Here is a 10,884-nt window from a genome sequence, read left to right as displayed (position 1 = left end):
ATGTAGAATCATTTTCTTCACTTAAGAACCCTTGAAGAACCATCTTTTTTTAAGTGTGTACACAAGATTCTGCAAAAGCCTCTAATGAGTAGATCCAGTCCACCGGAGAGTCACACGTCAATGGAAAAGAACTACGATCCTGCAAAGTTCTGTGGCTCTGGCTTGAAAACTGCGCCGATGAAAACGATATAAAGCGTAAATGAATAAAATGAAGAACAGTGAGTTGGCCTGGTCAAGCCAACTTAATAAGAAGGCCCACGATAGGCATGTTTATGTCACCCTAGTGTAGCTTTATAACATGTAACAAATTCATCGTTTCTTATATACACCAAAAACGTCTTTGTAGGCGTGTCCAAATCGGAATACTGCTGTCTTTTTCTTCAGGACAGGGATTGCTATTCTCTCCAGACTCAGCCTTTCATTCATCTCACTGCTGCTCCTTTCTCTCCCTGTGTCATTAGATGCTCCTCTCTCTCTCTCCTTTCTCGCTCCCTCCCTCCTCTTCGTTCTACAGGGGAGGCTTCGGCTGACTGAGCAAGTTAATAAGAACATTCCGACTTGGCTCTGACTAGCGCCTTTTCTACAGCCCGCACCTGTTGGAGACGCACCACCCCAACGCATCAACGTCACGCAGGAGAAGTTAGCTACAGCGATGGATTGTGGGTAGAGATTAGCAGTTCAGAACCGCAGGCAGCTTTTTAGAGAAACTTTGCTGTTAACTTGCTAACTTTCAGAAGAGAACTGCTCACTAAAACGTCCTTTTTTTCAAGTCAGACCTTGGGATCCAGTTGTTCAGCAGAGTTAAATTAAGTCAGGGCCAAAACCACAGGAGCTTTGTGGTGGAGCTTTTGGACTTGTGTGGCTCTGCAGGCAAATCAATGGTCCAGAACCAAATTTCTTTAGCTTTGGCAGTGAATGCGAAAAATCCCTGGGTCAAACGTGTTTCTTAAAAGCCTCAGCACTTTGATTAACAACCCGAGAGACATTCAGGTTTTTGAAAAGTCTTGTTGCTTTGTGCGATCAGCATTTGTGGATGAGCTTTCAGACAAATGGAAGCACTTAAGACAGGCACTCGCTTCCCACAAGGCCGTACAGATTGACTGTCAAAAAGGTTCCCCTCAGGTATCGAGAGGAGGTAACGTGGTGTGTGATGGGAAAAGGAAGGGAGGACACAGACAATAGTGGTTGAAATTTGTCAAATGCTCTTTTTTCCCCTATACTTCCCATTTGCATAAGTGAGTCATTTACAAAGAAATATGAGACCCATGATACAGCATGATGGGCTTTCAACTGCTAGGAGTTGATGGTCCACAGGGTTAGTAACCACAGGATTACTAGAGACAAGATTCAACTAAACACTCATTAACTTTGAACATTGACTTGGTGGATCCAACCAACAGGTGGACTGAGGACGGTGCCAACGAAGTGAAACCACACTGGAGGGAGAGAAGCAAGACAGCGAGAGCAGCAAAGCCCAACAAGAAGCACGGCCTAAAACTCCTGCTGGAGCTGTAAAAGCCACAGGCACGCTAAATGCCCCCACACACCATTCTTATCAGGTAGGTCCTTTTATTTGCCCATGCCCCAGGCAGCAGTGACTCAGACCAGTGGACAGAAGAGCGCAGCCAAGCATCAGCGACGTCCTCTTCGGGCCACCCCAACACCTGTAGAGTAGTCTGGTAAAGTGAAAAGCGAGGGAGAAAGAAGAAGGTGATGCATGTGGGCCAGAACAGGACCAGGTCCTGGACAGGTCCACATTTGTGGGACATTTCTGGCATGAATTTTGTGGACCAACTTTGATTTGGGCCATGTCCTTTAGTTGGCCTATGAGGCTAATGTAGCTTACAAGTAACGGAGGTGTATGTACGGTAATAATCAGGGTGCTAACTGTTTGCCTAAACCATCTCAAATTTTTCTCTCTGTGGGCTTCTTGAGTAATCTCTGGTAGACTCGATCCCGTTCATACGCTTTCTGACACTGTTTGAAATTATTAGCTATTTTTATACATAAAATTCTGTCATTTTTCTTGTTTGTAGTACCGGTTTTCCATTTCATCTGCTGTACTTTCGCTTTAAGCTCGGAAACTTGGAGATCTAACTGTCCCGTGTGTTCTTTATGTCCACGATCGGCAGCGTCTGGGCATAATAGTGTTTTATAGACAATGAAAGGCATGGTGTGGTTTTCATTGGAGGTGTGGATGGTATACTGCTAGATAAAATGAAAGCGCTGTACAGATGTGCCTCGCAGTGCGGCGAGCCTCATAAAGCCCGCATCTGCCTTCAGAGATGATTCCTTTTCCCTTTGAAGAAGGCTCCGTCTCTTCCCACGGCTCCCGTCCTGTGATCATAAACTCCGCGCACCGTACCTGGGAGATGTCGTCAAGAACCCGGAATGTTCTATTCTCTGTAGCTTTGCCACTTCCACATTACTAATGTAGATGGCACAGGCGGTGCCTAATTGGATCACGGACAATGAAATATTCACTGTTTCGCTGCTATAAGCCCCTTTTTTTCAGAGCGCCTCTAGTCTAACTACCTTCAAGCCAGCGGTTAGGAGTTGAGGAGGGGGCGACCGTGCGTTTCTGTGCTGGCAGTTGCTAGGCAACGGCAAGCCGGTTCCACCGACCGCGTCTTCAATCATTGACGGGGGAGGCGTTGACGAGGAAGGGGGAGTCAACCTCTGGGGACTACAGTAAAGAGAGAGGAAGAGAGAAATGAAAGAGATAACTGAAAGAAAGATACAAAGGAACAAAGTAAAGAGAGAAAAAAAGACTATGAAAGAGCTTGAGGCTGTAATAACTTTAATTACTATGTAATTACTGTGTAACTGTAGCAACTACATGCATTAACATGGTAACTACTGGTGACGTGGTCACTGTTACAGATGGGTTGTGGTAGCACAGCCTAAGTAATTACACATGTGTACAAACTTCAGTTTCAACTCATGTAATTACACAAGTTTGTGTAGATAATAGTAGCAGCAAGTTTCCTCATACAGTAATGGTGTAATAGAGTAAGGGTAGTTATATCTATATGAACTGAGGTGTGTAATTATCTACATTATGAGAATAAATCAGACAAGCCTTGTTGGAAAACAGCAGTTTGCACTGTTACACGTGTAATTACATAAGATAAAATACATTGTAACAACTATCAATAGACACTTGTGTAATTACAAGAGTAATAACTGTAGCTAATACACTGGTTTGTGTATATAAGCTCTAGTACTGCAATCCTTTAAGTCTTTAACAGCGATCATCCAGTAGTAACATTGTTATTGCATGTAATTGATGTATAACTACATAGTTATTACACACATCTTTATATAAAGTAAGGCCAAATGTGTGCTGGAGAAGTTATAAGAGGCCGAGAAACAGAAAGCACCGTGCTAATTGATGATGATGCAAATTAACTTCCATTACTATTTAAAAACATTAGCCTTGTGGCTCCAGTGCTCAGAGTAAAGAAGCTTCAGGCACCCAAACGAGTGCATTTCTGAGGGTTCATGCCCTCAGTCATTGGCTACTGCTTCTTCCTAGATATTTACCACTGACTCACCACCATTCACAGAATTTACGAAGCAGCAGCAGCTCTAAAACTTCTCAAACTCTCTCCAGGGAGGATAATGAGGTGACTCGGTATCCGGTTGTCACTCGGAGTGGGTCATGTATCTACACAGGCTGGAGAGCAGAGCTGGGGAAAATAAATGACGCCTGACACGTGTTACAGAGAGGTTCGTTATCTATGATGAGGGGTGTATGTAGGAAATCAAATCATTCCCAACAAAACATAGATGGCCATCCCTCCGGCTGAAATGTTTTATGCATGACCGTGGCTGCCACCTGCGTGAGAAATGGCTGACTCTCTTCGCTACAAGCTCCGTACGACTAACCTGGTCAAGAATTTGATTTCGGAAAATCACCTCATGCCCCATTTTTCTGAGGCTCAGGCCAACAGCATGTCTTCTGGTGGGCCTCCCACACAAGAGCTGGCAAAAGATCTGTTTTTCTCCACAAAGAGAGAAGAAGTCCTTACCAGTGGGTGAGCTCAATTAGCTGCAATCGACTTTGATGCCGTGGAGAAAACTATCCTGGTTTTTTCACTGGTCACTTGATTTGGATGGTCCACTGTAGATGCCCAGAATATCTTTAAGTAATCTACAGCTAAATATCTATCAAACACAGCTGAGTGTTGAAGATATGTACTAAATCTGTCCCTAACCTTAAACCTTAAAATCTAATCCTAAACCTAACCTCAAAACAAAACCTACACCTACTCCTAAACCTAACCCTCTCCATAATGTTGCCTGATAATCAATCATCACCAGAAAGTTTGTCAAAGATTGAAATATAATAAGTGACACTTTTTAATTCCACAAATGGGGAAATTCCACCTCCGCATTTAACCCATCCATGAAGTGAAACACCACATACACTCTAGTGAACACACACACTAGGGGGCAGTGAGCACACTTGCCCGGAGCGGTGGGCAGCCCTAATCACGGCGTCCAGGGAGCAGTTGGGTGTTAGGTGTCTTGCTCAAGGACACCTCAGTCATGGACTGTCGGCGCTGGGCAACTTTCCAGTCACAGGGCCAGTTCCCTAACCTACAGCCCTAAACAGGGTGTCCCCGAGCGGGGTTCGAACCACCGCTGTACAGATCAGCGGTCCATGATGTTACCGCTGTGCCACCAGGATACAATCGGGGGGAGCGCAAATGCAGTCCCCCACTACCAGAAATCATACACTAGAAATTCACACATTTGGGGAATTCGCAAGGGTCAGCAACACCCAAGTGCAGTGGCAGAGCTTCGCCCTGTAGATCATCTATCTGTAGATCATCTATAGGGGACCATCAAAATAAAGAGTGACCCTTTTTTATTCCTTTTGTTTACAACCAGATGGACAGCAGTGATTAGAATGTGTTATAAGCTGCTATGGTATCAAACACTGGGGCATCTGCCATTGCAATTAATGGCGATGTTAACATGACACAGTTAAACACCTACCAATGTTCTCCTTAACGACTCTTGACAGTAGATGACATCTCGTCTAACATTTCTGGCATGGTTACATCAGTGTCCTGTAACAGGGTTACCTTAATCCCCAATAACATTCCAATGGATATTCCATTCATGTTCTGTTGACCATCCCAAAAAAACCCAAAAACATTTGGACAGTTTTCAGACGGCCTGCGTAGGCCTGCATCCACACTTAGTCAGGCCACAGTTCATCCTGCTGAGTCACTCGAGTCCGTTGGGTTAGAGCAGCATGCAAAACGTGACTGAACTCAAAGAGCAGGGCCTCGGGGTCCAAGCACTGAATTCAAGAGGCTTTAGCCTTGATTGCCCAGCTTGCATGGTTAAGCCGTTTTAGCGGGTCATTGGGGATAGACTAATTCAGCTGATGGCCTTTTTATAGCCAAGACCAGTAAAAACCTCCGGAATAACTCGAACTGCGGGACCTAAAAAAGAAAACACCAAAAAAAATTACACGGGAAATCACGAGGAGAAAAGCTAAGAGTTCGCCTCGCTTCTCCTTTTGAGGACGTCCGAACGCATCACATCAGCTCCTGGCCGCTGGCCGTGTCCGTGGGAGACAGAGGATAGAGTGCGCTGCTGTTTTCGTGCCTTTCTTTCTCTTCCCCCCCTGGTTTGTTTGCATGCTAACGCCGTTTTAAGCCGTTTCTCCATTTTGCCGTCTCTGAGATTTGTGCCCACATGTTGTCGCGGTCTCGCGGACGTTTGACAAGGATTACGCTTCCTCGGTGTTCATGAAATATTCAAAACGACAGCGGGGACGGCTTAAAATAACATTTGGACGGCTAAAAATAGGGAGGGTTACGTTTGTGCTATAAGTAGCTGCCTGACTCTGTGGACTGATGCAGTCGGCTGGCCTGGATTCAGAGACGCGAACCAAAGCCTTAACCATTAACTCTTACGACTCACGGATACAGCCGGCCTGTGTGAGGTGGAACAGCGAGCGGTCCATATCTGGACCATCAAAAGGTGTCTGTGTTTTTATGTGCGTACTATATAAACAAGTCAAACAACAATTTGTAATTAAAGCAGTAAAAAACTGACTCGCTGAAGGAAATTTCAAATTGGCGCATTCATCTGGCACTGATCTCATGGTATGACTCATGGTCTTATACACAGCTAAGTGGAAACATCCTAAACCTTGAGGTTTTAGATCCTAGATGTTCTTCAGTTTAAATGGATTCCCCTCAGGGAAGTGTCTATTTATGCTACGTCAGTGGACCTATAGAGTTCTCCGGCCATTAATAATTAACTGACCATTAACATTTGGCTTATGGAAAGTCTTGCTTTATTTATTTGTACACCATATTCCTCTTATACATTAGCAATACATTAAAACACGTGTGAATTATAGCGCTATAATTGTAGGATGATAAATACTTTGCTCTCCATTTTTCCCCTTTCTCTTCTTCTTGTTTCCTTTCCAGACTGTATGTTTGTCTATATATTTACCATCTTTACATTGACATGTAAAAGAGGCAATCCTGAAAGTCATCTGTGGTTTTTTTGGCACTGAATCACTGAAAAACATGTAGGAAGAGGAGATTGGAGTCTCTGAGGTGTGAGTCTGAGTTGAGTCTCAAGTCTCAGAGATTCAGAGTCAGAGTCGAGTCTCAGGCCTCTGGCCTGCAAGTCCTAGTCAAGTCAAGTCTCTGACGTGTTAGTCCAAGTCATCTCGAGTCTCGTGTTTTTGAGGTGGGGTCGGAATCAAGTCTAGAGTCTCTGAGATGCGAGTCTGAGTCCAGTCTCAGGTCTTTGAGGCATTAGTCCAAGTCATCTTGGGCCTCATGATTTTGAGGTGGGGTCAGAATCAAGTCCAGAGTCTCTGAGATGCGAGTCTGAGTCCAGTCTTAAGTCTCAGAGATTTGAGTCAGAGTCGACTCTCACGTCTCTAGCTTGCAAATCCTAGTCGAGTCTTGAGTCGGAACTTGATGCCACCGCGAGCAGGAGAACAGCGTTACAGTAAGGATTCCATGATCTTAGTCAAAACTGATGAAAAGCTTTTTTATTACGCCATTAAAGTTTGCTCATATCTTTAAGAGTTGACAGTCCAATCCCAGCGAATCAGTTATCATGCAGATCAAGTCCCCATTTCCACTTAAAGCTAGTATGGCACCGAGTGTACAGGCAGAATAAAGTATCGCCAAAGTTCTCACCACAAAACGTGTGATTTGTAACATCATTTTTATCTTGAACATTATTTTTATATTGAAATAATCTCGATAACCTGCTTTACCAAAAGTAGATCAGGCACAGCTCCAGCATGTCATGACAGTTTGTTCCCGTTTGAGTCATGGATAAGTCATTACCCACAAATAAGAATTAATTTTACGTTCATTTTTAGAATCAGTTATCCAAGCACGCAAATAAATTCAATCAGGCTGAACTGGATCACTAGAGGAAACAAATTAAGCACCAAACTGATTAATATGTATTGAATTAAAAGGGGCTGAAAATGACAAATATTAACAGACGTGAACACAGCCTCGTAGTTATTCCTCAGAGCGTCAGGCTGGGCTTTGAGCAATGATGATAGTGGAAGAGACCAGAGGAAGAGACAACGGCAGACCACATGCCGCTCATACTTAACCTACCTGTGTTTAAAGGGGATTTCCGGCCTAAAACCAGCCTTTGAAACGAATAGTTAGTGGCTGTGTTACGCAGCGCAGCACTGAACCTTTCCCTGTTTTCATTCGTCAGTGTTCTCTCACTACAGTACCCAGCATGCATTGCGCAATTACATCCTACGACCGTTGAGAATCCCTGTGGTGCCAACCAACTCTGACTGCTAGCCACTGATATACAGGCTGATAAATACAACCAGGCTAGCATCAGTATAACTGTTACCTCAGTCGTCAAACACAATCGCAAAGAAAACGGTTCGCAAAGATTCGGTCTTCATTCAGCAGCAAATGGACTCCAGAGATGTTCACCCTCTCCGCACGAGAGAAGAAGCCAAAGCCAAAGTTGGGTAAGATATCTAAATAGCTTGGTAGCTACTTTCCGTATCATTAGTGGTCTGCTTGTTGGACTCCTGATCTGATTTAGTCATTTCTTCTTACAGTATTCTCTCTATTATAGTGACCGCTCGAGGACAGATTCTACAGATCTATTGCTCAAAGATATTCAGCGTCCTACCATTAGCATTAACTGTCTGTGTCTGTCACGACTGGCCCCTCCCAGTCCTCCATGTGCTTGTGTTTACCTTTTGGTCCTGTCCATGTGCTTCCTTGTTTTGATTCTTCCCTGTTCTGCCCCCTTGTTTCTAGACTCCGCCCTTGATTGTTCTCACCTGTGTCTTGTTAACCACCTGTGTCTTGTTACCCAGTTCTAGTATTCAAGCCATGTGTTTTTCCCTAGTTTTTTGCTGGACTTTGTATTGTGGTGCTTGGTGTCATATCTTCTGGCCTCTGTTTTTGTGTTTAGTCTGTGATCCTTTTCGTCATGTCTGTCCCTCCATCTCTCAGTGTTGGCTCTTTGACCTTGGACTGTTTAGACCCTGATTATGGATTTACCGATAATAAATCTCGCTTCTCTTGGCGTATGCGTCCGCTTCATCATCGCTCCCTGGCGTTACACTTTCTGCATTTAGGAGCTAATAAAAAACATAAAGATAGCCTGCTTCCCAAAGCAGTTGGGAGGGGGGCCTAGTCTCTAAACCAGAAAGTCTCTCCAGAGAATGCTAATCATCTTGTTAACATCAGTCTATCAAGTTAGCTAGATAGGCAGGCTAGATAGCTAGAGTAGTTTCTGGCTCATGTTAGTAGCATCATGTAGTTTTAATAGCTTGTTTAGGATTATTGATCAAGGTCGAGGTCTTCAGATGTCAGTAATGGCTGTCCCAGCTCAACTAAGTTCAAATAAAAAGCTTACATCAGCAGAGCTGGTCTCCACAAAATCTAGCACATCGATGTTGTCGGAAGAAAACCTTGTATCTCCATTTTTGGCATTTTTCAGTTTTGACTCTGAGTTGAGTCTCAAGTTTCTGAGGTGCAAGTCTAAAGTGAGTCTCACGTTGCTGAGGTGTGAGTCAGAGTTGAGTTTCAAGTCACAGAGATTTGAGTCAGAGTCGAGTCTCGAGTCTCTGGCCTGCAAGTCCTAGTCGAGTCTCGAGTCTCTGAGTGCGAGTCTGTGTCCAGTCTCAGGTCTCTGACGTATGAGAGCAAAACCTCCATTCATGGCTTTTTCAGTTTTTGACATATTTTAAAAACGTCTGTTTTCCTTCACATTGTGTGTAAATTTCATGATGAATGAACCAAAAGAAATGGCCCAAAATTACTTGGAAAGACGTCTGGTTCCATTGACTTACATTAAAAGTAAAGCAGGTTTTTTCCTTCTCCTGTAAAATTACCATTTTGGAGATACAAATTTGTGTTCCAACAACAGCGATGTGTTGGGCTTTGGATACTTAAATGCTGTTCAACCAGCTAAACCAGTCCCAGACTAGCCTAAGATAGCACAGACCAGCTGAGAACAGCATATAATTCATTCACAACCAATGAACCTGCACATCTTCTATATTCTAGTTTCTATATGTAATGTTAATGATGGTAAAATAGTAGAAAATCTGAAAATATACACTGTGTTTGTGAACTGTTTTTCCCTACAACTACCTGCATGTGCATGTACCCCTCAACGATGTGTGGATTAAAAATGGGTTTTATGCCACGTCTTGGACTAATTCAGGCCATATATATCCAGTTTAATACCATAATGTTTCCGCGAGGGAGCTTTTAGAGCATCACTGTTGATGGTGGAATTCTCTCTTAAACAGCTATTAGAGTGATTAAGTTGAAAACCAGACCACATTCATTCCAGTAATTAATGCAGAAATCCACATAATTCCAAAGAGTTCACAAAGACTTTTTATGACTTATATATTTATTTCCAGGCAACTGTGACTAAACAAAAGTAATCACAGAAGTACAGCTTAATTAAAAACGAGAGTTCAGCGAGGTGATCTCATTATTCTGTGGCTGAAGTACTGGAGGAAGCGTTGTTGCTCTACCTCTGGATGTCAAAGCAATAGTTTTTGCTTTAAAAACTTGTGGTCCCACTTTATAAGTCTCTCTAATAATTGTGCAGTTTCGTGTGAATAACATATACAACAACACTGCAACTGCTGATGATTTAGTCAGTGTTACAGACAGAAGTAGAGCCAATGTAATTACATAAATATACACAGATAATTACACAAACTTTCCTGTAATGTAATGTTAAAGTTAGACTTTCTAATAAGTGGACAGTTTCTGTGTAGTTCTGTTATGTAGGTACTGATAATAATAGAGTGATATAAGTACACAAACTCATACACTATATTTCCAAAAGTATTCGCTCATCTGGCTTCACACATATGAACTTGAGCGACATCCCATTCTTAATCCATAGGGTTTAATATGATGTCGGCTCACCCTTTGCAGCTATAACAGCTTCAGCTCTTCTGGGAAGGCTTTCCACAAGGGTTAGGAGTGTTTATGGGAATTTTTGACCGTTCTTCCAGAAGCACATTTGTGAGGTCAGACACTGATGTTGGACGAGAAGGCCTGGCTCACAGTCTCCGCTCTAATTAATCCCAAAGGTGTTCTATGGGGCTGAGGTCAGGACTCTGTGCAGGCCAGTCAAGTTCTTCCACACCAAACTGGCTCATCCGTGTCTTTATGGACCTGCTTTGTGCACTGGTGCACAGTTGGAACAGGAAGGGGCCGTCCCCAAACTGACAGAGAATATGTCATGTGGTGTACTTCTGTAATCCATCTGTGACTAAATCTACACACTTATTAGATACACTTAATATAAAGTGGGACCAAACTTGCTTATGTGGTTCATTACATACTGTTTCCTAAAAAT

The 10,884-nt window shown here is 43.3% G+C and overlaps 1 non-coding gene across 1 annotated transcript; it reads right to left on the bottom strand.

The window, feature by feature from the left end:
* Window positions 1–4,700: 4,700 nt before the first annotated feature.
* On the bottom strand, window positions 4,701–4,862 carry LOC119264853. Its single transcript, XR_005131253.1, has one exon. It is a non-coding gene; the product is annotated as a U1 spliceosomal RNA (small nuclear RNA).
* Window positions 4,863–10,884: the final 6,022 nt, after the last annotated feature.

Source organism: Pygocentrus nattereri, chromosome 12, assembly GCF_015220715.1.
Source record: "Pygocentrus nattereri isolate fPygNat1 chromosome 12, fPygNat1.pri, whole genome shotgun sequence".
Classification (NCBI taxonomy): Eukaryota; Metazoa; Chordata; class Actinopteri; order Characiformes; family Serrasalmidae; genus Pygocentrus; species Pygocentrus nattereri.
Note: the sequence above shows the minus strand (reverse complement) of the source record. Positions and strands in the feature narration are given on the sequence as shown.